The following is a 26688-nucleotide window of genomic DNA, read 5'->3' as shown; positions in this document are numbered from 1 at the left end:
AGATCAGATGATGAACTGCATTAGGCAAATTTGCTGCACAAGACCTTTTTAAAGTGTTGAAGAGCAAAGATGTCAGTTTGAGGACTAAGGTGCGCCTATAACCCAAGCCACGGTATTTTCAATAACCTCATATGCATGCAAAAGCTGGACAGTGAATAAGGAAGACCGTAGAAGGATTGATGCTTTTGAGTTATGGTGTTGGAGGAGCATATTGAAAGTGCCATGGGCCACCAAAAGAACCAACAGATCTGTGTTGGACAAAATGCAGCTGGAGTGCTTCTTAGAGGCCAGGATGGCCAAACTCCATCTCTCATACTTCAGACATATTGTCAGGAGGGATCAGTCGCTGGAGAAGGATATCATTTTTGGTAAGGTGAAGGGTCAGAGAAAAAGAGGAAGACCCCCAGCAGGATGGATTGGCAAAGTGGCAGCATCAATGAGCTCAAGCGTGGCAATAATAGTGAGGTTGGCCCAGGATTGGGCAATGTTTCATTCTGCTGTGCATAATAAGGTTGCTATGAGTCGGTACTGACTCCATGGCACCTAACAACAACAACAAAGATTTACAGCCTCAGAAACCCTGTACAGGGTCGCTATGAGTCAGAACCAACTGCAGAGCACATAACCACCACCAGCAGCAGCACTCTGTTTCTTAATAATAATTATTAAAGTTGAATAATTAGATGCTAAGTTATTTAATAAGGAGCCTTGGTGATATGATGGTTAAACACTCAGCTGCTAACCAAATGGCTGGTATTGGTTCCAAGCCATCCAGCAGCTAGCTCCACAGGAGAAAAAACCTAGAGCTATGCTCCCATAAAGCCTTCAGCCAAGCAAACTCCATCAAGCAGTTCCACTTTGTTAAATGGGGCCACTATGCATCAGGATCAACTCAACAGCACCTAACAACACGAAGTTTTTAATATTTGCTTTTTCAACTAAAAAGTAAAAGCTTCAGGCCAACTACACACTGTATCTCTAGGGTCAGCTGCAAGAAGCGCACTTGACTTATCAAAGGAATGAAAAAAATAGGGCATTTCAAACAGTATTAGTCATGAGAAAGGTGAATATTGGAATTTTTTTTTTTTTTTAATGTATGACTTGGATGTTTCGTGTGGCACTGTAGGATAAGCACTGGACTGCAACCCACAAGGTCAGTGGTTGAAACCCACCAGCCGCTCCTTGGAAACCCTATACAGGGCTGCTATGAGCCGGTACCGACTTGAAGGCACTTAACAACAACATGTAGTCATGACCAATTTGCAAGCCAACCTCATCTATCTACATAACAGAATTAAGGAATTGGCAATATCTGGGTTATTTAGCGAGTTAATAGTCAAATTATTCTTGTTGCTCTTGTGTGCTCCAGTTGTTGTTGTTGTTGTTTAGTGCCGTCAAGTCGGTTCCGACCCATAACGACCCTGTACAGGGTTTTCGAGGGTGTAAATCTTTACGGGAGTAGAAAGCCTCATCTTTCTCCCGCGGAGCGGTTGGTAGTTTCGAACCACTGACCTTAAGGTTGGCAGCCCGATTCGTAACCACTACGCTACCATAGCTCCTTAAGTGGATTTTAATTCTTAGAGATATCATGTGACAGAGAAGAACTGACCCATAGGGTTCCTAGGCTATAATCCTTAAAGGAGTCAATACAGATGCATAGAAATTAATGTAGCACATTAAGAAATTCTCATTTGAAGAAGATTTTACACAAGGTTGTGAAATTTTCTAAATCTTATGTTGTTGTTGTTAAGTGTCGCTGAGTCGATTTCGACCCATAGCAACCCTGTATGGGGTTTCCAAGGAGTAGCTGGAGAGCTTGAACCATCGACCTTGCAGCTCAAACGACTTTGCAGTCTGACGCATTAGCCCACAGTGCCACACTAGGACTCCTATATTGCCATAATAACCATAGACTACCATCCTCTGGAAGCAAAATAAAATTTTAAAAAGTAAAAGAAATTTGCCAGGCCGTATTAAATTATAAGAAATGGTCCTGTCTTCAAGTTGAGAAAATATACATGAAAAGATAACTTTGAATAGTAGCCTGGGCTAGGTTTCAAGTAGGTGGAACAAGCATCATGGAGCCTGGGTTCAAGAGTAACCAGAAGAGGAAGCTGGACATAGACTAAGTGTGCATGGGCATACTCTGAGCAAATAAGAGAAGGCAATAAATATGGAAGGCTGAGAACAAGCTAAGCAACGGAAACAGAAATTTAACTAGATAAGGAACATCAAGATAAAACTAGAAAAATAAGTCCATTGTGTCTGCCATATGAAGATACCAAAGTCACAGAGACAGACAACCAACAAGGGAAGCTTCCAGGATGAAAAATGTCCAAAAATATGGGATCTCATGTTGAGTGCAAGCAGATCTCTGTGGGGCCTTTGGTGGACTGCAGAGCCACCCATGCCTTTAATAGAAGTGTGAGGTGCTACGTCATTCCAATGGATCACTACTGCAGGGTATTTCAATGTTTAACAGGTGTGAAACTCAAATTTTTTAAAATCTAAAATCTCCCACCAATTTTTACAGGTTGCCAAATTAATGTCTTTAACACTGTTACAAACCAACACATGTCTGCAATCCAGTGTTGCTGTTGGGTCACAGGCTTGCAATTCTGGTTTGGCACATTCAATTCCCTGCTAAGAGATCTGGACTTCATCCTATAGTCACTGACATTTATTTCAAATTTTGGTTAGTTTTATACTTCTGCACACTTCAATATTTACACTGCCAAATTACTTCACATGGGCCTTATGTGAGAATTTCTCTGTTTAGAGCCAATAACATTCATTTAAGTAACTGTAGAGTGAGACAAGTTTCAGCTAAATAAACACTAAAAATGATACCAATAAAACAATGTTGACAAAGCAGTACCTAGGAGAATGCTGGCATTATGTGTATACAGCACAACCCACTAGATGCACACATCTAATCACTGGCGTGCTACTTCCCAAACAACAGGTGCCATAAGCCACAGCAAAAGAAATGCCCTTCCCAGCATTTTTCCATAATTAACAACTTTCTAAAAACGAATGCTATACTTTCTTTATTACCAAACAAGACTCAAATACATGTAGCAAAGTTTTCATTCTACCAATCACTTTAAGCTTTTAATTATCCAAAAACAACACTTAAGCATTAAAAGCCTATGTGCTGATGCTTTAAAAAGCTTAGGGAAAGAGTAGATAATTAGTATCAGAGACTTATGGATTCATTTTGAGGATAGTATTACAGAAATTTAACATTGTAATTCAAAAGTAATTCCCAGAAAATTCTTTGTACATAATTAAGATATAAAGTATAGAACTATGAAAATCGCTTAATCATGTGCTTTGAAATGATAGTCATAATGAAAGTCTTCAAGAAAACTTAAATATTAAACAAGGTTTTCAGGTTGGTAGGGCATCGTGATGTATGGAATGGTCAGTTTAAACTTACCCCCAATACTGAAAGGAATGCAACTCAAAGTACATGTCTCTGTACATGGGGCTCTGTTGTATACTTTTCATATAAAAGGCTCAACAGGTTGAGTTAAAGAATACTTCTTTACTAGAAACAAACCACAACAGAAAGAAATCTTTATACAAAGTGGTGTATTGTGAGTTACTTTTAAGGATACAGTTCTTATTCAAAGAGATTTACTAGAGAATAAAAAGTTTGCAAAACTCTGCATTAGAATGGAGTTCTCCATTTTAAAATAAAGAGGTGGCAATCTGATCTATACACCAATAATAACTAGAAGAAGCTCAATGTTGCCCCATCACTGTCAAGCTACTGAAGACCCCAAAGGCCCTGATTTCTGAAATCCTACTCTATTTTCCGGAGTCTTGGTGTAGCGCTATGGGTTAATGCACCAGACTGCAAAGCCGTTTGAACTGCAAGGTCGGTGGTGCAAGCTGACCAGCTGCTCCTCGGAAACCCTCTACAGGGTCGCTATGGGTCAGAACCGACTCCATGGCACTTTAACAACAACAACTCTATTTTCTATCAGACATAATAAAATGGATTCACATTCCATATCAAATATTTAGAAGAATAGTTCAGTCTTCTTTATTAGTTCCTCTTACCAAACAAACTTCTACAGGCTGATGTATGCATCCCAGACTCAGCTCAAGCCCCACATTACAATTAGAAAAAAAAGTCATAGTATATTCTTCCCATGGTGCAGGTCAATAGCATTAACAGTATTTTAAATAACAACACTGTGACTTAGGGTTGTGGCTCTTATCTGCCATTATCTCCCACCCAGCTCATGGTGACCTCATATGCAACAGGATCAGATCTTTGTGATCTTAGGGTTTTCATTGGCTAGTTTTTTAGAAGCTGAAGCGCGTCTTTCTTTCTAGTCTCTTTGTCTAGAGGCTGCGTTGAAACCTGCTCAACATCATAGCAACAGAGTCTCCACGGATATACTTGTGGTTGTGCCTGGGGTGCACTGGTAGGAAAGTGAACTTGAGTATCCCTCAAGGAGCTCTGGTAGCGTATTGGTTAATAATTGGGCTGCTAACCTCAAGGTCAGCAGTTCCAAACTACCAGCTGTTTTACACGAGAAAGATGAGGCTTTCTGCTCCTGTAAAGATTTACAGAGTCACTATGAGTTGGAACCAACTACACCGCCACCATTCAACTTCTTCACTTGAAAGGGGATTACTGAAAACAAAACATGTTCAAACCAGCTCCTGGTTGTTCTCCTTAAACCAATTCTCCAACAGATCCCATCTCAGTTAAGGGCAACTCCACAATTATGCAAAAGGCCTTAATGTTATCCTTCTTCTGATCTCTTTTTCTCATGCTCCTTAAACAGTTGGTCAGGATATTCTATTGGTTCCACCAACAAAATAAATCTTGATCATTTCACCATCTTCTTCATCATACCTGGCATCTGTTAACTGTACTATTGCCAACAGTTGTGAACTGTTAACTATCTTCACTCATATTCTATTCTCAACAGCAGCAGTCAGTGAGCCTGTTAAAATGCAAGTCAAAGCATCTCACTGCTTTGCCCTAGAATCCTCCAATGGTTCCCCTGTTTCACTAAGAGTACAGCCCAGAGTCCTTAAGATGGTCTACACAACCTTCTCAAACCTCTCTGACTTCATTCACAACTACTCTTGCCCTTCCCCACTTTGCTACACTAACTGTGTCCTTCTCATAGTTTCTGAAACACACCAGCCACACTTCCACCTCAGCCCTTTGCCTTTGCTAGTCCCTTTGCCAGAACACTCTTTCTCCAGATAGCTCTGTATGTTTCATCCCTCTTCTTCAAGTCATCTTCTCAGTGTAGCACATTAAATTGCAAAGCTCTCACCTCCCTCTCTCAGGATTCCTACTGTCCCTAACCCTGCTGCATGTTTTCTTATTCCAATAGCACTTACTACTTTCTACAATACTATACAATTTACTTTATTATGATTTTTTTTTTTTTTTGGATTATAGAATATAAGCTTGTTCTCTGTTTTTATTTGCTAATTTAGCCCTGGGACCCAAAACAGTTCCTGGGACTTAATAGAACTCTCAAGATATTATGTTGAATGGGTGAATTTAACTAACTTTTAATAATTAAAATGTTAGACTTTTCTTTAATATTTAAGGGTTTGTTTTAGTTTCTTCTTTTTTTTTAAACCAGATCCTGAACATTTTGCTGTCTGTAGAATAGTCTCTTTGAACTTAAAAGTGAGAAGGATCCTAGCCTGACTTCTGGCACAAGGAAAATCCAGCAGCCCCAGGGAAGCTTGGGATATTCTACCTTTGCCTACTGTTGACTTTGTCTCCTAAGATCAAGGCCACTCAAATTTAGCACTTATCTGAAAACATCTAATACCTGTCCATACACATGTATTCTGTTTTCCCAACCAGACAAGGAACTTTTTGGTAAGACCAACACTAAGTGTTCAGCACAACCCTGAACATTTCATGAAGGTGTTTTTAAACCGTTTTTTTTTTGTTTTTTTTTTTTTAATTAACTTGGTAAACATTTTACTAAGTTCAAAATCTTATAAAACACATAAAAGGGCACAGGGTTATCCAGTGTACGTCTCCCTTTAATGAACAGACCAGAAAGACATCTCAAGATTATCCTGGAGAATCCTGTGCCTGTTTTGGTTTAGCCTGTAATTATGTTGTTTATATGTAAATGGGTCTTTCTAAGGTGCTTGAGTTTGTGTGTTTTTTGTTTTTGTTTTTTTTTTTCTTAAAACACTCTCTTTGAAACTTTTAGACTATTAATTTCCTTTGAATGAATAGTTTGAAATCTTAAACTTTGAATCTCATAGCAAAAAATCATAAAGGAGTCTGATGCACATTATAAAAACTGTGCCAATGTATATATATAAAGAGTAAATAACCAACAATTGCCTCATACCAATAATCCTGTCTTTCTTTTAAAGAACTCACATGAAACTACAAGGTACATGAGTAAAAGACATGGGCCACGGGTACTCTTTCATTTTAAAAATACCTTGTACAACATTAATCATAAAGAGTTCTCTTTTTTTAACCTGCAGATTTGCTTTTTGGCATCTAGAAAGAAACATATAAGCTGGGAGACTTGAGACTGCTGACAATTAGGGGAAAAAAAACTTGCTCAATTAGTGATCAGTGGGATAGGCCAGCTGTTCCTAGTGCAGCAACATCAATTGTCAATATTTGTAAGAGAGAAATACTAGGTTTTGTTGCCTGCTTAAAGTCATCAAAAATAAAATACAGTAAGTCTCAGGAATTCCTTCTAAACAAAGACTTAAGAACCTCCAAGAACACTGCAAATCCTTCTATACCTCATTTCTTTTATTTTAAATAATATTAGCTGTGGTGCTGTAGGATAAGTACTGGACTGCTAACCAAAAGTCGGAGGTTCAATCAAACCCACCAATTGCTTCTGGGAAGCCTTACTCAGGGTCGCTATGAGTTGGAACCGACTCCACTTAACAACATTTCACATAATAATCTAAACAATCTTGAGAGGCAGTTACCATTTATTATCCATATTATACAGATAAGGTTTTTTGTTTTGTTTTTACAGAGTTGAGTAACTTCCCTAATGCTAAACCTGGAGAAGTGGAACATAGACTCGGACCAGAGAAGTCTAATCACAAAGATCTTGCTCTTACCATTGTACCAGAGTAAGTCTCTTCCATACTGTTTTCAAAACATATTACTCCTTTCAGCAGTAATTTCACTGAGAAACTTGTCAGAAGTGTATTCGCATGGTCAGCACATTTTTTTATTTTCTAACATTACACAAAGCAGTATCTCATTTGAGCTGGGTTTACCACGCATTTGTAAAACTGTTTACCTTTTTAGTCTTTCTAATAAGCCTAGTTATGGTATGGCACTGTGGGTTAATGTGCTGGACTGCAAGGTCGGTTTGAACTGCAAGGTTGACAGTTCAAATTCACCAGCCACTCCTTGGAAACTCTATGCAGGGTTGCTGAGTTGGAACTAACTCAATGGCACTAAACACCACCACCAATAATAAAGCCTAAGTTGAAACTCTAGGTCTTCCCTTGAATTACATTAAAACTTCCTATTTTCTTTAGGAAAACAAGAAAGAAAATGTACTAAGAGTTTTCTTTTGCAAGCACTTTGCTCTACCTACTAAATCTCGCAGTGCAATCACAAATCTATGTTTATATCTGCTGGACAGCCATTCATCAGCATCAGAATTTCTCTCCTGTTTTAGGTTAAAAGAAAACCCAGGTCGAGTGGCAGAAAATGTGGAGCAAAACTCAAATTTATTTAAAAAAAAAAAAAAGACTGGGTTTACTACACAGAAGACCCTTCGGGTCCAGAATGAAACTTAGTCTTGCAGCCCAATTTTAAGCCAAGCAGTAGATTCAGGGTGGGAAACATCACTACTAAGATATGCTCACCAAGGAATGGTCAACCACTCAAGATCAAAAGGGCAACATTTACCTAAGGACAAAGTGAGGGTGGAATGGAAATAAAAACTACAAGGAGGAAGTAGAAAAACTGTTATTACATGGAAGGGATTGCAATCATTGAGATAAAGTAAAGTGTATGATTTGTTGAATGAAAACCTGATGATCTTTTTTGTAAACCTTTACTCCATTCACAATAAAAAGTGTTTTGTTTTGTTTTTTTAAAAAAGAGAACCCTGTGTCTCCTAAGATGTTTAAGAAAAGACACCTTGATGACAGGTAGAAAGAGAAGCAGAAATGTGTGTCTAGAGTGGAGGTGTAATGGCAGAAATGGGCATTAAAATAGTGTGTGTATGTGTGTGTGTGTGTATATATATATACACACACACACAGTCCAATCCTTATCCTACAGTGCCACACCAGGATGCCATATACACACACATATATAAAACACAACATTTTTATATATAAAAATAAACTACTCTAAAAATGTCTAGAAAGTTGTTGTTGTTAAGTGCCGTTGAACCAATCAGTTCTGACTCATAGAGATCCTGTATAGAGTTTCCGAGGAGCAGCAGCTAGTACGTTTGAACTGTTGACCTTGCTTTTTGAAGTCCGGTGCTGATGCATTTAACAACCTTTCTATAAGAATAAATTGTCCTGAAAATGTCTAGAAAGTGTTGTTGTTGTTGCTAAGTGCCGCAGAGTCGATTCCGACCCATAGTGACATTGTATAGGGTTTCCAAGGATTAGCTGGTGAGCACGAACCGCCGACCTTGTAGCTCAAAAGACTTTGCAGTCTGATGCATTAGCCCACAGCACCATACCAGGAAACGGGTCCATCCTTGGTCATTTATGGATCAACAAAACAATGAGTCAAGATATCTCAAGATGTCATATACTTGGCAACTTATAAACCCAAACCTCATCTGAGAGCCCTAGAAGTGGAGGAGACAGAAAAAGGGAACAGAGATGTCCCAACATGAATCCACATTGGGGGTAGGATGAGGAAAAGAGGTAGGGTAGGCTTGAGGAAGTCGAATTCTTCCTCACTGACCTACAGATCCCCCGTTTTCTCTAAGCAAGTCTGAATGTATCCATACAGACTCATAGAAAGGTGTCTGATGGTCCAAGCCAAGGATCCTCCCAGCAATAGGCGGTGGGTTTCAGTCCTAATGCCCCACACCTTGGAGGTCAAAACCTGTAGCCCTAAGTGGTAGTCCTGATTTCCCTTATCTCTCCCCCATGGACAGAAGGCATTAGTATTCCACTGAAACTCAGAGACTTTTACTCTTGGACTTGTCACTAACTGTAAGACTTGATGAGTCACTCAACCTCTCGGGGCCTCAGTCCCTCCCTGGTTAGAAAATGCTGGGGCTGGCTGACATGTCTGTCAACTATGTCCTCATCTCTTTCCAGTTCTTAACTGAAATCTGGAAATATCTACTTGGTATATTCCAAACTGTGTCCCTGACACAATAGGATTCTGTGGGTTAAGTTGAGTGAGCCTTTACTGTTTATATGATACTGTTCTGTTCTATCACATTTTATTTCTGGAGTTAATTTTTCACTTTATACTTTCATATCAAAGTGTTCAATAGTTTGAAGCTATCAAAAGATTATTGCTCATGTAGCCAATGTCCCAAACAATCCAAATGCCCATCAACAGAATAAATAAATACACATGGTGTATTTAATTATAGAAAAGGAATTATTGCAAACCTTATCAAATGAAACATACCCATATCACACCACATAATGAGCTAAAGACATTAAAAAAAAAAGAACAAGCATTTCATTGCATTTATATACAGTTTATGAAAAGGCAAAAACGTAGTTAAGGATGATACAAGTTCAGGATAGTTGTTAGGGAGTATGACTCTTAGGAACAGTTTCACGGGGACTGGCAATGTTCTATTTCTTGATATGAATGTTGGTTAAGCAAATGTGATCACTTTGTGCTATACACTTCTAATCTGTACACTTTTCTAGTTACAGGCAGTAATTAAAAAGCAAGTTCAAAGAAAAAAGACAAAACAACAAAAGTCCTCTTCTAAAACTGGGCAGCACAAGTGCTATGGGGAGGAAACGAATCACTTTTCATTTAATGTGATCTAAAGTACCTGTTTCTCTGCTATTCACAAGGTTTTCAGTGACTAAAGATTCGAAAGTAGTTCATCACTCTTTCTTCCTAGTCTGTCTTTGTCTGGAAGCTCATCTGAAACCTGTCCACCATGGGTGACCCTGTTGGTTATTTAAAATACCCGTGGCATACCTTTCAGAATCACAGCAACTCTCAAGCCACCACAGTAGGAAAAACTGACAGATGAGTGGTGATCTTCCATTTTGGAAGAAGTGCAGCCAGAGTTCTCTTTGGAGGCCAAGATGGCCAAACGTTGTCTCTCATACTTTGGACATATTGTCAGGAGGGACCAGTCGCTGGCAAAGGATATCATGTTTAGTAAGGTGGAGGATGAGAGAAAAAGAGGAAGACCCCCCAACGAGATGGACTGGCCAAGTGGCAGCATCGATGGACTCAAGCGTGGCAACAATAGTGAGGTTGGCCCAGGATTGGGCAGTGTTTCGTTCTGCGGTGCATAAGGTTGGGTTGGTCCCAACTCGAGGGCACCTAACAACAACAACAGCAAAAGAACCTGTGGCGCTGTAAGATAAGAACTTGATCTCAAGGTCAAGGTCGGTTTGAACTGCAAGGTAGGTGGCTGGAACTCACTGGCTGCTACTCGGAAACCCTATACATGGTCTCTATAAGTCAGAACTGACTTGATAGCATGTAACAACAAAGAATGTAGTGGTTACGAAGCAGGCTGCTAATCTCAAGGTCAGCAGTTTGAAACTATCAGCGTTTCCATGGGAGAAAGATGAGAGTTTTTGCTCCCGTAAAGATTTACAGCCTTGGAAACCCTATTGCAGGGTTGCTATGGGTCCGAATCAACTCGATGGCACTTAACAACAACAAAGAACCTCCTGGAAAGCTCAATGACAGACCTCATTACATTTTTTTTCCTGCACTTTTCATGCAGAATTTGCTAGTTTTATAATGATGTCTTCTCTCACATGGAATCGTGGCTACAAACTAGTATTAAATAGTGCTTTGCCTTCTGTCATTATATCCTCAAAATGGCACTACTCAAAGTTCCAAAATATATAGCGCAAAGGACCCTCCAATGCAAAATTTAGGGGAAACATCTGAAAATATCCTAGGACAATCAATCTGAGTACTTTCGTTTGGAATGATCTCAGTTATACAATAACCAGGACCATTATCAAATCTCTGAGAAGTATGATCCACAGAAAATGCTGTGCTACAGATAACTAACTACAAGTCTGAATAATAGTGCCTTCTCCTTTGGCCTTTTTGATTCATCGAAGGGTTTGTTTCAGCACCACAGTTTTCTCTCTTTCTGAAGCAATACAACTAGCGTCAGATCAGTGATTCGCGTCTCCTTTCCCAATGCTCTAAAAGGGAACATGGTATATACTGCACGGTCGTTACATTTGATACATGTGAAAAATGATCGTACACAAACTTGCATGAGAAGTAACTATACCACTAAATCATATAAGATGATCAGAAGAAGAAGAACAGACTGCTTGCTTTTACCCCAAACATTGCTGTAGAGCCCCTCTGGTCATACAGCATGAAAGTGGACCTTATTTTTCCCTAAAAAGCTGACAGATGAATTAAATTGCTGTAGTATCCTTAGAGCTGAGACAATGTTTCCAGCCTTGGAAATGGGGAATGGATGGGGATGGGAGGTGAGGCAGTAAGGGTGCAGTCCGAGCACATTACTTGACATTAAACAAGTGATTCAACACTAGTGCAGGCAGTGATACCAGAGTGTCAATTAGCAGCACTAGTTCATGTTGTACAGAGATATTATAAACCCCAAAAAACCTACTGGTGGGGAGTCGATTCCAAGAGACCCCATAGGGCAGACCTACTCCATAAGATTTCCAAGACTGTATATTCTTATGAAAGGGGACTGCCTCATCTTTCTCCCATGGAGCAGCTGGGAAATCTGAACCCTTGACACTTCAGCTAACAGTCCCAGCCTTAACCCACTGTAGCACCAAGGCTACTTACATAGACCTTACAAAAACCAAGTGCAACCCACTATCACCCACTCATTGCAATCCCATATAAGCCCACCCTCTGGTATCAAGTCGATTCCAACTCACAGTAACCCTACACAGGGTTTCTGAGATTGTAAATCTTTATGGGAGCAGACAGCCTTATCTCTCTCCCACAGAGTAGCCTTTGGGTTTGAACTGCCAACCTTTTGGTTAACAGCCCAATGCCTAACCCACTGTGCTACCAGGGCTCCTTCAGTGACCCTTTTTGTTGCTGTTGTCAAGGGCTATCAAGTCAGTTCTGACTCACAGCAACCCTGTATAGGGTTTCCAAGGAGCAGCTGGTGGGTTTGAACCGCCGACCTTGTGGCTACCAGTCTAGTGCTTGTCCTACAGTGGTATCCCAGGACTCACATCTGTGACACTTAAAATATCTCAATTCTAATGCTTTTCCTCAGCTAAAAAAAGTTTTATTTCTTAACTTCCACTTTTAAATAAAAATTCTCCCTATTTTAGACTGTTTTAAATACACATTCTTTAAGTTTATATTTTCCTTTCAATCCAATGTCAAGTATTGGACTTCATCTTTCTTCTCAAATTATTCCTTTGATTTGTTTCTACTTATTTTAAGATAGCCCCCAAAGCCTCTTCCTCAGGCTACTGTGCAATTCAAGAAGACCTCTCAATTATTCTCTGAATCACAGTTTAATTTCAGAGAACAATACAGCTTTTTATCTCTGTTTTGCTTTTAGGAAATATACATTTTAACAAAACTTCAACACTCAAAATTCCTGCACTAAATCTTTCCTAACAGCCATCCTCTACAACTGTTTCATACACAGGCACAATGTAAACAAATTCCCAAAATCAGTAATTATAAAATATACAGACTTCCTCAAAAGATATCATTTTAGATGTCCAATAGATCCTCTTTATAGCTCTAGTGTTAGAGGCACTAGTTAACGAAATATACTAAAGTTTTCTTATAAATTGTGTTTACTGTTTCTCTTTTGGAGGAAAGGGGTAGATAGAAGGATAAGAATCATCACACAAAGACAGATGCTATACCTGAAGCCAGGCAACCACAAACTGGGTTACAGCATGATTCTATTAAAGACTGTAAGCACACTTAAAAAAAAAAAAAAAAAAAAAAGTTTTTGAAAGAAAAAGTTGTAATTAAAGAAATAAAAGCCAACACTTCTATGCTTTGTCCATAACGGTACACAATGCTGATTACTTCCTGTTCTCCCACTTAGAAAAATGGACACAATCTACCACACTGGGGTCAAGGTTACATTAATGAATTATTGGAAAGTCCTACCTCTGTATAAATGCAGAAAACTTTCTATCCTTTGCTGTTGTTAAGTGCCATCGAGTCAATTCTGACTCATAGCGACCCTGTATAGGGTTTCCAAGGAGCGGCTGGTGAGCTTGAACCACTGATCCTGCAGTTCAAACAGACCTTGCAGTCCAAGCACATTAACCCACAGGAGGAATCCAGAGACCTCAAACAATATTAAAATGACTTTAGAGAAGGTTCATGAAATTTCGTTCTAACTCAGAAAACCACCTTCAGGACCATTTATTTGTGAATGCCATCTGGGACCCAGGCAGCTTCATCAACAAAAGGGAAAACTTGTTGAGATCATCCAAATCTAAAATTCACATACATTTTTACATCTGGACTGAATTAATCTTTTCTTGGTACTGGCTTTCATGTAATAAAATAATTGTTTGCAGGTTTTTGGTTTTTCTTTCTTTCTTTTTTTAAACCCACCGCTTTGGAAATCAAAATGTGCGACATTCAAGTTGAAAACTAGAAAGAATTTCTTTATCAAAATAATTAGTTGTGAGACAGGACTCATTTACAGTACACTCTCAACCTGACAGCTCAGTCAAAAACAATTCTGTTTGAAACTTTCAAGCATCTGCCACAAAAGGGTATACAGTTTATTATGTCATACTTCTGAAAGCCAAAAGCTTTATTATAAGCGTAGTTAAATGAAGAAACAAAGTCCCGAAACTAGAAAACGCACTACAACCCCTCTCCCAACACAAAATTCAACTAGCCCAGTTGAATGATAGATTTTAAGGACGTGTAGCTAAACTCTGTTACTTAAGACACAATTGACATTTTGCTTTCAAAAGCTGTGTCTTCATCATGGCCCCTGTAGTTTTCAGAATTTTACCTTTAGTTAAAGCCAGAGGCATTTTAAGTCTGCAAATTCAAATTACATGCTGAAAAGAGGTAGCATCCCTTTACTGCTCTCCCCACAGATGAAGGGAACAGAAAAAGAACATTTCTAGTCCTTTAAAGTGTTTTGAGTCCCCCAAGAATTGCTGATTACTCCCGTCCATCAGTGTCAGTTCTCAGGGATTCTTACAGGCAATTTAAGGGAGAGAAGGAGGGATTAGTTTATAGTACAGTTAGTCGACTTTCTGGAAAAGATATCCTTCAGATAACTTGATACTAGATATCCCTTGGGGGACCCTTTTCATCTAATAATCCTGCCAATGGTCCACTTTAATATTGAAATATGACTCTAGTATGTTTACAAATATAATGAAAGAAGGGTTCAAATGCCAGCTGTCTCATAGAGTATTTTAATTTCCAACACTATACTTTTCTCAAAACTATACCTAAGAAAAACGTTTAGGTGATAGAATGTTTTATACTACAAAGGACAACAGCAAAGGCATCTGTTTTCCAGCCTCCCTGATCGCTTCCTCCCCTCCCCCACTCTATCCTGCAGGCAGTTAGTACGTTTTGGTGCTTGTTAAAACTTTCTACAATAGTCTCCTAATGCTCTAGATTTGGAAAATCCTCTTATCCATCAACGTAGCTGAGCCTACATTTGTGTACTGCTTCAAGATGAACAACACAAAAGTCAAAAATCTTTCTTCTTGACAGATGTATTACGGAAAAATTTCCCCACAAAGTTTCGATGCTGTGAAATATCAACTCCCTGAAATCACTGAAAGGAAATGACTTACATTCTTGGAAAATGAAGCCACTAGCAGCTTTCTCCAGCAGCATTTTCTAATCCCTAAACTACACCCTGTGGCAAGGGAGAGTATTCCGTGCAAAAACTAAATTTAAATAGATGCTTATAAAGTCAATAAACAAACATCGCCGGGTCCCAGAGGAGAAGGGGAAAGAATCATACATGGAAAATTTAGTAAGAGATACGTTTTCTCCACATTCAGGCTTTAAGTCAAAAGCAATTCGAGAACACTTGCTGAAGTTTTCTTTCCCCGCTGTGAGCAATACACACAGTTCCTAAGGGAAATACTGGCAAAACAGAATATTGCTAAAAAATAAAAACGAGAAGGATACAAGAGCTAATATTTCTTTTAACACTAGCTACACAACTGCATGGCCTGAAAATCTGCCAGCTTTCATTTCTGCTTTGAAATATTCTTATTTTGACAGCTTTTCATCTCTTCATGCCTTTAAGAATAAATGCCCTCACCATTAGGTTACGAGATGTATTAAGCCCTGTGGCCCTTAGTTGTTCAGATTTGACAGCGCCCGGCTTGCCCCGAGATCTGGATGGTGGGCTCCAGTGCCCGGGCCCAGGCTAAGCGTAGCAAGCTCCCCCAGGACCCAAATTTTGCAGGCCGTGCCCGTCACTCGCATCCCACAGAGGCCCCCTTCTGGCGCCGCCGAGCCCCAACTCAATCAACCCCAGGCTCCGCCAACTTCCAGGACGGCGGGGCAACAGGGCTGCGGGACCCAATGCGCGCCCAATAGGAGAGGGCACAGCCCCAGGAATGTGGAGCTCAGCTGCTGAGACAGAGACAGGCAGGCGCCCCCGGAACCGGCTTCGGGGACCACCCGAGAGTCCTGCGATCCCGGGAACCGAGCTCAGCACTCCCAGCCCAGGGTGCAACCCGAGTCGACCTCCCGCCTTCGCCGCAGAGGCGACCGGGGAACTCCGCGTTTCCCCCGCTGCCAGGCTCGGCTGCCTCGGGGCCCCGTCTCCCCCGCCCAGGCGTGGAGCAGCTTCGACTCGCAGGGAGGTGGTCCTCCCTCCCAGTACCCCACGTCCAGTGCCAAGGGACAGAGGAGATGGAGAAAAAAAGATACGGAGAGGAGGGCACTGTCTCCGCTTGGGCTCGCGACTCCCAGACACTCTCACCCAAGCCCCATCCCGCCGCCTCCGCCGCCCGGCCGGCAGAGGGCACAGCAGGCAGCCGGGGCGCGGTGGCCGGGCGAAGAGGCGGGCTGTGAGGCCCCTAAACGCGTCAGTTTCCTACTCTTACCTCGCAGAAAGTCCGAAGCACAAAGCGTCGGACTCGGTCAGCTCCCAGTCTCTCCCAGCCCGCTCCGAGTCTGCCCTGCTCCTCTCAGCCCCTGGGCCAGGGCAGCCGAATGAGCGCTCCGCGTCCGCCCCACCCCCTCGCCCACGCCTCCCCGGCCCGCCCCCCCGGAGTCTCCGCCCCTGGCCCGCCCAGAAGTGGTGGCCTAGACAGAGGCACAACCAGGGCCAAGCGCTGAGCTCCTAGCCGCACGTGGAGCGCCTGCAGGCTCCGCCCCGGACTCACCCAAGAGTCCCGGTGGGAAGGTACCAGAGTCAGAGTGAGAGAAAGCGTAGGAACCCTTTCGGTCAGGGCTCCAGAGAAGGAGGCATGCCGAAATAAAATTCTGTAGTGTGAACTGAGGAGATTTAGTCCTTTTCTCGTGAGTCAGAGACTGAGGCTGGAGGAGGGCAATGTCCGTTCCACCCCTAATGGGTGAACGGCCTCCCGGCCGCCGCTCACGGGGGGATGCACCCTTGCGGAGTACAGCTGGCCGGGGGCGGCTATTTGGCCCTAGCACTATTTTACTAATTCCGATCCGCTGAGGGGAGCAAACTGAGGAGGCGGCCACAGCGGAGGAGGCTTCACGTCTTCATGCGTCCCTAAGGTCCAAAGTCCCGCAACCACCTGCCCACCCACTACTTGTGATGCGGTGCCCTCGAGGGTTTTATAATGAATGGAAGTGGGTGCCGCTGAGGAAGCCAAGCCCTGCTAGCTCTACTTTTCCTCCTCCAATTCCTCAGGTAGACACTGCTCCAGTTTTAGTGCCTGTGACCCCGGCAGGAATTGTGTTTGCCCTTCCCCGGTAGTGACTGGTGGAGGGTGAAGCAAACGACCAATGGAAGATATTTTAGAGAACTAACCGACCCGGGAGACGGAAGTTTCTTTACATCTTTAGTTGTGTCCGGCGGGAGAGGGGCGAGCGCTTCCGCGACTTGCGGGAGACAAGAACAGTGCTGGGGACCAGAGACAAAGGGAGAGGCTCAATCTCCACCTGGCCCCCAGGCCCACCAAGCTCCTGGCCTTCTGCCCCCCTAGGTCTTCCTTTCACTTTGCTGACCCAGTGACCCCTGGCGAGGCGCGGTGTGTGTGTGTGTGTGTGTGTGTGTGTGTGTGTGTGTGTGTGTGTGTGTGTGTGACTTTGACAGTTGGGGTTAATAGACAAGAAAGGAAAGGAGTGCCGGAGAAAAGACACGACTTAAAATCAGATTTATGCTGACAGTCGCCAACTAAAAGTTTCTCTACCCTTCTTAATTGAGCGAAATACAAAAAGCTAGCTGTTACTGGCTGAAAGTATGCCTGTTGGTGTGCCTGGTTTGCATGTCAGGAAATTAAGTTTTGTGTTCATTACCATTGACAACTCACTCAGAATAGCTTCTTCATTCACAGCTTTTCATTAGGCTGGATCTTAGGAATCGTGATCTTTTCAATTTTCACAATTGATCAAGCACTCAGCTTATTTCTGATGCTGTGGGGCAATTTCTTAACCTTGGCAGATGATTTAAAATCATGACTCCATTATGGAAAGGAAACTATGAAGTATGATTCAATCGCTACTTAAATTTGTGCACATACTACATGTGGGCATTTAAAAATAGAGGATTGCATTTTTTAAATTGTTACATGCATTCAGAATAAGTACATATTCAACACTGGTTGATTGAAGACTTAAATTAGTTTGGTGTCTAATGAAATAATTCCGCATTTGGTGTGTAAAGGTAAATGAGATAAATGAGTAATATCTTACTGTCATGAAAAACAGTTTCAAATTCTGATTTATTTTCAGGCTTCATGCATAAAAATCTAGCAGATAAAGAATAATGGATTACTAGATTTTTAAAGAAGGAGCACTGGTAGCGTAGTGGTTACGAATTGGGCTGTGAACCGCAAGGTCAGCTGTTTGCAACTACCAGTTGTTCCATGGGAGAACCATGAGGTTTTCTGCTCCCGTAAAGATTTACAGCCTCGGAAACCTTGTGCATGGTTGCTATGAGTTGGAACCAACCCCACACCACCAGATTTTTGAAACAATGCTGCAAAAGTTTTAAACAGCATGTGTTTCAGATTGGGTTTATTTAAAAGGAAAAAAAAAGATTGGGTTTATTGTCTAGAATTAAACGGTAGCAGAATTTATTATGTGAATTCTGAATTGTAATGGTCATATTAACATCTGTAATCCACAATAAAAACATAGACTCTTACATAACACATTTTGTAAACTACTAAGTACTTTAAAATTCTCAAAATCAGTCTTAAACTCCCCCATAACATCATAAAATCCTGAAGGAATTGCGCTGGAAAACAAAATGTAATCCACTAAAGATGCAAGTAGAGCTGAGAAAGGGTTTATTGTTTTACATATTTCTTATTTCAGAAACTTTTTTTGTACCTTCTACAAAAAGGAATACAAAATTTCTTGTAGGTATTTGAAGTTATATTTTATGATTTCTTTGAGGTTGGTAAATATTTTTTTTTTTATTTTTTATTTTCACTGGTACAATGAGAACTATTAGCACAAATCTATACTTTTGCTTTTGTTTTCTAAGGAAAAACTGATAAATTCCATGAATATATTGAGTACTCCCATGCTCCGGGCACAGGGTTAGACTCTGGGGTTCAAAGATTAACATACTCTTGAATGTTATAGAAGACTATTGTTAAGTGCCAGTCAAGTTGGTTCCTACTCCTAGGGACCCTGAATAGTGTTTCCGAGGAGTGGCTGGTGGGTTTGAACCACAGTTAGCAGTCCAGTACTGATCCTACAGTGCTACACCAGACATGTAAATAAGCAGTCACAATATACACAATACATTCTACAGTGGAACTCTGTGTGAGAAATACTGGAAGGCCTGTAGTCTGTAGAGAAGTGATCTGATGTTCCCTATGAACTGAGGTGGGAAGGATGAACAGAAGTTTGGGAACAAGTTGGTTGAGACTGTGATTATCAAACTTGTTGGACCTTACTTTCATTTTGTAACTGAAGGGATTAAATATTAGTATCTAATATACATGTTTTGGTGTAAGGAACACAATTATGTAGAAAATGAAGAGATTTGTTGTTAAGTGCCGTTGAGTTGATTCCAACCCATGGGGACCCTGTACAGGGTTGCCAAGGAGCGACTGGTGAGCTTGAACGACCAACCTTGCAATTCAAACAATTTTACAGTCTGGCACATTACCACCCGGTGCCACACCAGGACTTCAGAACTGCTATAATTCAGATGCTTTTGGTATAGTGTATCTACAAGGAAGATGAGAATATTATAAGAAAAGGTTTTTGGGGGGTGCATAGTGTGTTTTAATGCTGAAATACAAGTTCCAAGCAAAAGGAGAACTCAGTAATTTTAAAAAAGACATATTGACTTTTTTAAATCATACTTTTCCCAACTCATACTGTTCATTCTGATAAAAGTCATAATGAAGAATTTTTTTTTGTAATAAATGAGGTTCATTTTTAAAGTGTAACAAAATGCATTTTAAAGCAAAGTAAACTTAAATCTTACTCTGAAGTTTTAAATGTCCATGTAACTATTGTATACATGAAAAACAAAATCAATATATGTGGAAATTTAAATAGTGCAGTAATAAAGTCCTAGTGTAGTGGTTACTTGGGCTGTGAACCTCAAAGTCAGCAGTTCGAAACTACCAGCTGTTCCACGGGAGAAAGATGAGGCTTTCTGCTCCCATAAAGATTTACAGCCTCAGAAACCCTATACAGGGTCGCATGAGTCGGAACCGGCTCCATGACACTTAACAACAACAACAGTATAGTTCACTTTGTAACATTACAAATGTCCTTTTTATTATGCTTAACTGGTATAGTGCAGTGTTCTTTGAAATAAAAATACCAGAAGAAATTTCAATACTCAAGAATATCAGAAAGAATTGATTACCTATCATTTAGTTCATTATGTCTAATTACTATGGAGTCGTTGGGTGTTGCAAATGGTTAAGTGCTCAACTATAAGCTGACAGGTTGGTGGTTGGAACCCACTCATAGGCACCTGGGAAGACAGGCCTGGTGACCTGCTTCTGGAAGGTCACAGCCTTGAAAACTCTGTGGAGCAGTTCTACTCTGCACACACCAGGTAGCCATGAGTCAGAATAGACTGAATAGCAACTGGCAGCAACAAATGAGGAAACGTCAGGAGCCCCTAGCCAGAACTATAAAGAATTGTTCTGCAGAGGCAACCCCGGATAGGGTTTGATATAATTTCACAATTTAATCCAGGAAGATAGGAAGAGGTATGGGACTCAGAGATACAAAGTTGAAAAAAATCAAATTCTCTGTTCATGGCCATCACATTTTGAGAAAATAAAGCAGGATGACAGATTCTCTTGGAAAAAAGTTTGGTTTTAAGATACCATGTAAAAATTTACTGGTGACACATTCATATTTGAATGTGTCTACTTTGTTTCCATTCTGTTATGGGTTTTAGTTTTCACCACATATATTGCAGTTCCTTGAGGCCTTGAAAACTTGAATACTGGAAGGACTTAGTAGTGCTGGGAGGTTCTAGAGCACCCTACCAGGCCCTCCCCTCTCAAGTAGGAGTAGTTGTTTTTAAGTGTTGTGGAATTGGTTCTGATTCATAGTGACCCTGTATAGGGTTTCCAAGGAGTGGCTGGTGAGTTTGAACTGCTCACCTTGTGATTCAATGAGGTATCCTGGAGTGCCACATCAGGAGAGACAACCCCTTAAATGGTGCAGCAAAAGCAGTACTTCACATGTTAGGATAACGTAGTTCAGAAAATGACACTGAGGTTTGAAGTTAAAGTCAGTGGCAGAGGCACAGTGCCAGCCTAAGAGATAATGCTGTTAATGGAGCCCTGGTGCGGTGCTGTAGGATAAACACTGGACTGCAAGTTCAGTTTGAACCACAAGATCGGTAGTTGAAACTCACCAGTCACTCCTTGGAAACCCTATAGAAGACTATGAGTTGGAACCGACTAGATGGTACTTAACAACGACAACAAAATACAGTTGATGAATTAAGTGAAAGTAGGGCTGTGGCCTCATGCCCAGGGCTTTACCTAGTAGAGAAGATGATTGAAGACATGAGAAAGTATGCTAGCACTAAAAAGTGTCTCATAGAAGGGCTTAGACTCTCCATGGGGTAAAACTAATTCATGCATTCCATTTGCATGTCTATACAAAGGGGGCTTAAAATGCTATGAAAAGATAATGGAATTTTTCCATGACTTTTTGAAGTCCCATTGTTGGGCTTATTAAGATCCCATAGCAGTTTTTCAGCTTGGATGATTCCTTGATTACTCTGAAAAGTGAAAAGAAAACTTTTCTATCCCAAGAGATGGGAGGCAGCTCCCTTCATGCCACATAGGAGGAGATGGATAAGAGAGGAAAGGACGTAGGAATCTGGCTCAGTTTGTGTTTCATTATCTGAGATAATATTGTATGAGGAGTAACTTTGAAATACTAAAGATAACATGGATACCATTGCCACTTCAGCATTTTATGACATCTTATCAGTTTGTGCTTGAAACAGTCTGAACTGGAACAGAGAGAGAGATGTGAGCATTCATCTTCTATAACACTTATTTATATATGGCCAATACTGGCTGTCTTGAGAATACCAACACAAGTTCCACTTGGGCCAGAGGGTTTATGAAAGCCATCCATCCTGTTTTAAGTCAGTGACTTTGTGTAGGCTATACGCATAATAGAAGTGCCCCAAAACTTGGTTGTTTAAAAAAGTTTGGTGAATAAAAGTATAAATAAGATGTCCAATATTTGCTTCACTTCTTTTCAGTTTAATCTCCAGGTCACCATCTTAAGTACATTCTTCCCTGTAGTCTCATGTCCTATTTGCCCATTTGACTTTTTAATCCAGATTTCTTAACAGTCCTAAACTTCAGATCAGTTCCCCTTTTAAATCCTAAAGAAAATTGAATAAGCAACCTCATTAGTTGTATCTTTAAAACAACAGTTCCATCTGTGTAGCCAAAGCTTGGTCAACCTTTTATTCATCAATGGTTGGATCTCTTTCACCACAAAGACTGTTGAGAATTTTATAGCTCACTTTAAGTTCCTCCCCTCACTAGAAAACTCTGTCACGCTTTTTTTTTTTTTTTTTTTAACCCTGGCACTCTTGAAGGTCAACCTCACGTTACTCATTGCTTGCCACTGAGCTAAGAGATTTGTAAGTATTACTTCACTGACTCCTCATACAGCCCAGGTGTGGCACTGTGGGTTAATGCGTTGGACTGCAAAGTTGCTTTCAACTACAAGGTCAGTGGTTTCAAGCTCACCAGCTGCTCCTTGGAAACCCCATACAGGGTCACTATGAGTTGACGGTACTTAACAACAACAGCCCATTTGAGAGAATCACTATTGTGATTCCTGGTATACAGGTGTCCAGAAGTCTTGAAGAAAATAAGTGGTGGTTCCTTGAACCCAAGATGTGAATCCAAGCCAGTGCTCTTTGTTTCTAAGCTGTCCTTTATTTTCTCATTGGAGCGTTAGTCTTCCCCCATCTCCAAACTTCCCTGTATCTTCCTCTTAAATTGTTCTTCCCTGACTCTCTCCACAGGTAATCTACCTTGATTAAAGTTCTGCATCCTAAGCTCTGTGGCTATTCTAGGACCTTCTCCATCATTTCTTTTTATTGTTGTTGTTGTTAATTGTCATTGAGTCAGTTCCAACTTATAGCGACCCTGTAGAGGAGTTCTGAAGATTGGCTGGTGGGTTTGAACTGCTGACCTTATAGTTTAAACTGATTTTGTGATCCAGTGCTTTTCCTATAGTGCCACCCCAGGACTCCTTAAGCACCTATTGTGTACCAGGTCTTAGGTATGCAGAGGTAAGCAACACTAAATCTCCCCTCTTTGAGCTTAAAGTCTAATTATCACCTTTCTCTTGAATATTCAACATCAATCCATATCTTTCATCCTTCTTTCAACCAACAGAGAGTCAGAAGTCATTATTTATTACTTTATATGTGTGTCTCCTGCATACAGCACTGTGTCTACAAGGCACTAAGTACATATTTGACCTATGAAGAATGATGCCAGGCAAAGCAATCAAGGTTTGGAGGTTTAGCCTTAGTCTCTTGCTTCCTCTTTCTGAAGAGTGATCTATTTCAGTTGTTCAGGACCCTCTAACTCTTACTCTCTTCCTTTCTGAGCAGATCTGGCAAGGCTCTGAAAACCATTCCTTTGCCATTATTGACTGGTTGGTGGTAGTCGTGGTTATGTGCCATGGAGTTGGTTCTGACTCATAGCGACCCCCTGTATAGGGTTTCTCAGGCTATAAATATTTACAGGAGCAGAAAGCCTCATCTTTCTCTTGGGACGGCTGGTAGTTTCTAACTGCTGATCATGAGGTTAACAGACCAACTCATAACCACTATGCTACCAGAGCTCCTTGATTGGTTAGTTGCACTTTAACTGAAATGTCTTCCCTACAGAGTTACCTCAAACTGGTATCGATAGTTTAAACCTATAACTCTGTGATGATAGGAAAAAAAGATGTAAGGTTTTTTTAAAAAAGAAATTTCAGCATCTGTAAGGGGGGAGATATTTGTGAGACAAGAGAGTCTTGAAACCTCTATTTTGCCAGTGCTAACCCAGTGGTTCTCAACTGGAGAGAGATTTTTTTCCCCCAAGAGAACTTTTGACAATGCCTGGAAACATTTTGGTTATCACAACTAGGATGGAAAAGGAGCAATGCCATTTGTATCTACTGCTAAACATCCTATAACTCATTGCACCCTCCTCATAGCAAATAGTTATTGTCTTTGGGTAACTCTGGCTGGAGAATTGAGGTGCACTGTGATTTGGTGATTGAGGGAAAGGAGACTGTGTAGGGTGCCCATCTGGTGATGCTGGCCAAGTCAGCCAAGAGACATTTGAATTGTTGGATGTAAGGGATCATTTCTGTGAGCATATTAAAATTCTCATGAAGGCAAAAAGATCAAGAAAATTAACTATAAAAAGCAGCTCATTAAACATTCTTTGCAAATATTGCCTGATTTTCACTTAACCTTATTTGTTGATATCTTAAGAAAACCAAACCCACTGTCCTTGAGTTGATTCTAACTCATAGCAACCCTGTATAAGATTTCTGAGACTGTTAATCTTTGTTGTTATTGTTGTTGTTAAGTGCCGTGCAGTCGGTTCCGACCTGTGAGTTTGAACTGCCGACCTTGAGATTCAAACTGACCTTGGGGTATAGTGCATTATCCTACAGTGCCACACAGGAGCAGAAAACCTCATCTTTCCCCTGAAGAGCGACTGGTGGTTTTGAATTGCCTGCTTTATGGCTAGCAGTCCAGTGTTTATCCTACAGTTCCATCAGAGCTCTTACCTTTCAAACATAATAATGAAGACATTGACTTCAGCATCCAATTCCAATTGGGGAAAGTTTGCTTATTTTTAACTTCCTGTGATATGAATGGACTAAAATTGTGATAATTAATTTGGTCAATAAAAATGCATTCAACTAAACAAAGCAATGGTAAATACCAGTCTTAGTGAATAACCCAATTGCATCTAGTCCCTAGAAACGTCCACATCAGTTTAATATTGTATAAATGAATCACAGTCTTAATTAGCATTTCCATAAAGATGTTGAAGCATGGTTCTGAAAAAAGTGGCTATAGACAGGACATATAAGCATGCCAATTTCTAATTCTTCCCATTTCATAGATTTGCTTATTTGGTACTGCCTAATAAACATCTACAGCATACCTCAGAGATGTTGTGGGTTTAGTTTCAAACCACTGCAATAAAGCAAATATTTCAATTAAGCAAATCACAAATTTTTTGGTTTCCCTGTGCATGAAAAAGTTAGGTTTATACTATACTGTAGTCTATTAAAAGTGTATAATGGTATTATGAAAAAGTTCAGCTCAACCTTGGAAAACCAGGGCTCTGTGATCCAGGGATTGAGGCATAGTCTGAAGATGGGCAATAATACTAAGATGCTTGACTGTCTTACAACATTGGTTTCCCTTGCCTAATATTGTAAAGTATGCACGTGAGTGGGATAGAAAGGAGTGTCGGGAAACATGATTACAAAAAGCTTGTAAGCCAGTCTTTAGCCTATAACTGATTGGAATCACTAAAAGGGGTTCTAGAATTTGCCCAGTGAAATAGACCTTTTGCAGAGCCTTTGCAGTGTATAAGGACCTTAGGTGAAATCCTGAGCCCCATTCCAGAACCTTCTGAGGTGGGACATTCCCACTAGAAAGGACAAGCAGACCAACCTGCAACAGCTAGAGCAACAGAAGATACATCTTCAAAGAAAGATCAACAGGAAAAACCCAAAAGAAAAATGGCAGTATGACTGGCTACTATAAGAATAATCAAGTTGCTCACTGGGAAGCCATCAAGGCAAGCAATCATGTCCCTTCAGGAAAAAACCCCCTTTATGACTGAAACTCAAAGGGAACACATAAGCAGGCATGTAAGCTTGCTGGTGACCACACTGGTATACTGGTGAGTGGAAAAGGGGGAAAGGCAGCAAAGAAGAAATGGGCTGAATTCAACCACATTTCACAGACTCCCGTTGACTTGGAGATGAGAGAGAAGAGGAAAGGCTGGTTGGTCCAAAGTGTGGTAAGACCTGGGGACACCTGAGCCCATGTACAAGGACATAGCCACAGAGGGCTAGAGCTGAGAGTGACTCATCCAGCTGATATGAAGTGAGGGGAGACGTACAAGAACACCCAAACTTGTAGATAGTACCCATATGACATAGCCTCAATGGCTTGATAATCAAAACTCAACTAGAGGAAGATCAAAAAAAAATTTTTTTCATAAAGGAAATGATGGTAAATTGCTAAAATTTGATGAATTTGACCTATCTATACTCATGGTTGTGGTGCGTGGTGGTGGTTATGTGCCGTGGAATCAGTTCCGACTCATGGCGACCTGGTACAGGGTTTCAGAGGCTGTAAATCTTTATGGGAGCAGAAAGCCTCATCTTTCTCCTGCGGAACAGCTGGTAGTTTCGAACTGCTGAGCTTGAGGTTCGCAGCCCTATTCGTAACCACTATGCTACCAGAGCTTCTTATGCTCATGGTTGTAGTAGTTCAAAATGCCAACAGAGAGAGAAACAGCCTTCACATTAAGTATCAATGCTATCCCCTCTGTATACAGGGTAGATAGGGACGGGCAACTTAGACATTGGCTACCTAAAATGAGGGTGTGATAAAGGCACAAAGTGACTGCCTTACAAGTTTTCAAGAGGTGGTTTAGTTTAAGAGTGTGTGTGTGGAGGGGAAATAGAGTCCCCACTGAATAGTTTTCATCTTGTCTTCATGGGTCTGTTGAAGAGAGATGGGGTAAGATTCTTATGATTCAATAGTGAGTATCTGTTATCATGACTAATTACAACTGTCACAATTGTAAAGGTAGAAATTTTGTAACAAAAACAGGGGAGTAGTTAAT

General features: G+C 40.8%; 1 protein-coding gene across 3 annotated transcripts in view; it reads right to left on the bottom strand.

The window, feature by feature from the left end:
- The window catches only part of FRMD6 (FERM domain containing 6), a 224288-nt gene that overhangs the window by 99350 nt on the left and 98250 nt on the right, over positions 1 to 26688 (bottom strand). For 2 of the 3 annotated variants that reach the window (XM_006872351.1, XM_006872352.1), the window contains exon 1: positions 16240 to 16375. The exons of the other annotated variant lie outside the window; for it this stretch is intronic. The gene's annotated coding sequence lies outside the window, so the exon portion shown is untranslated. Of the gene's footprint in view, positions 1 to 16239; positions 16376 to 26688 lie in introns of those variants that run through there. 3 annotated transcript variants of the gene reach the window in all.

Source organism: Chrysochloris asiatica, unplaced genomic scaffold (assembly GCF_000296735.1).
Source record: "Chrysochloris asiatica unplaced genomic scaffold, ChrAsi1.0 scaffold00194, whole genome shotgun sequence".
NCBI lineage: Eukaryota > Metazoa > Chordata > Mammalia > Afrosoricida > Chrysochloridae > Chrysochloris > Chrysochloris asiatica.
Note: the sequence above shows the minus strand (reverse complement) of the source record. Positions and strands in the feature narration are given on the sequence as shown.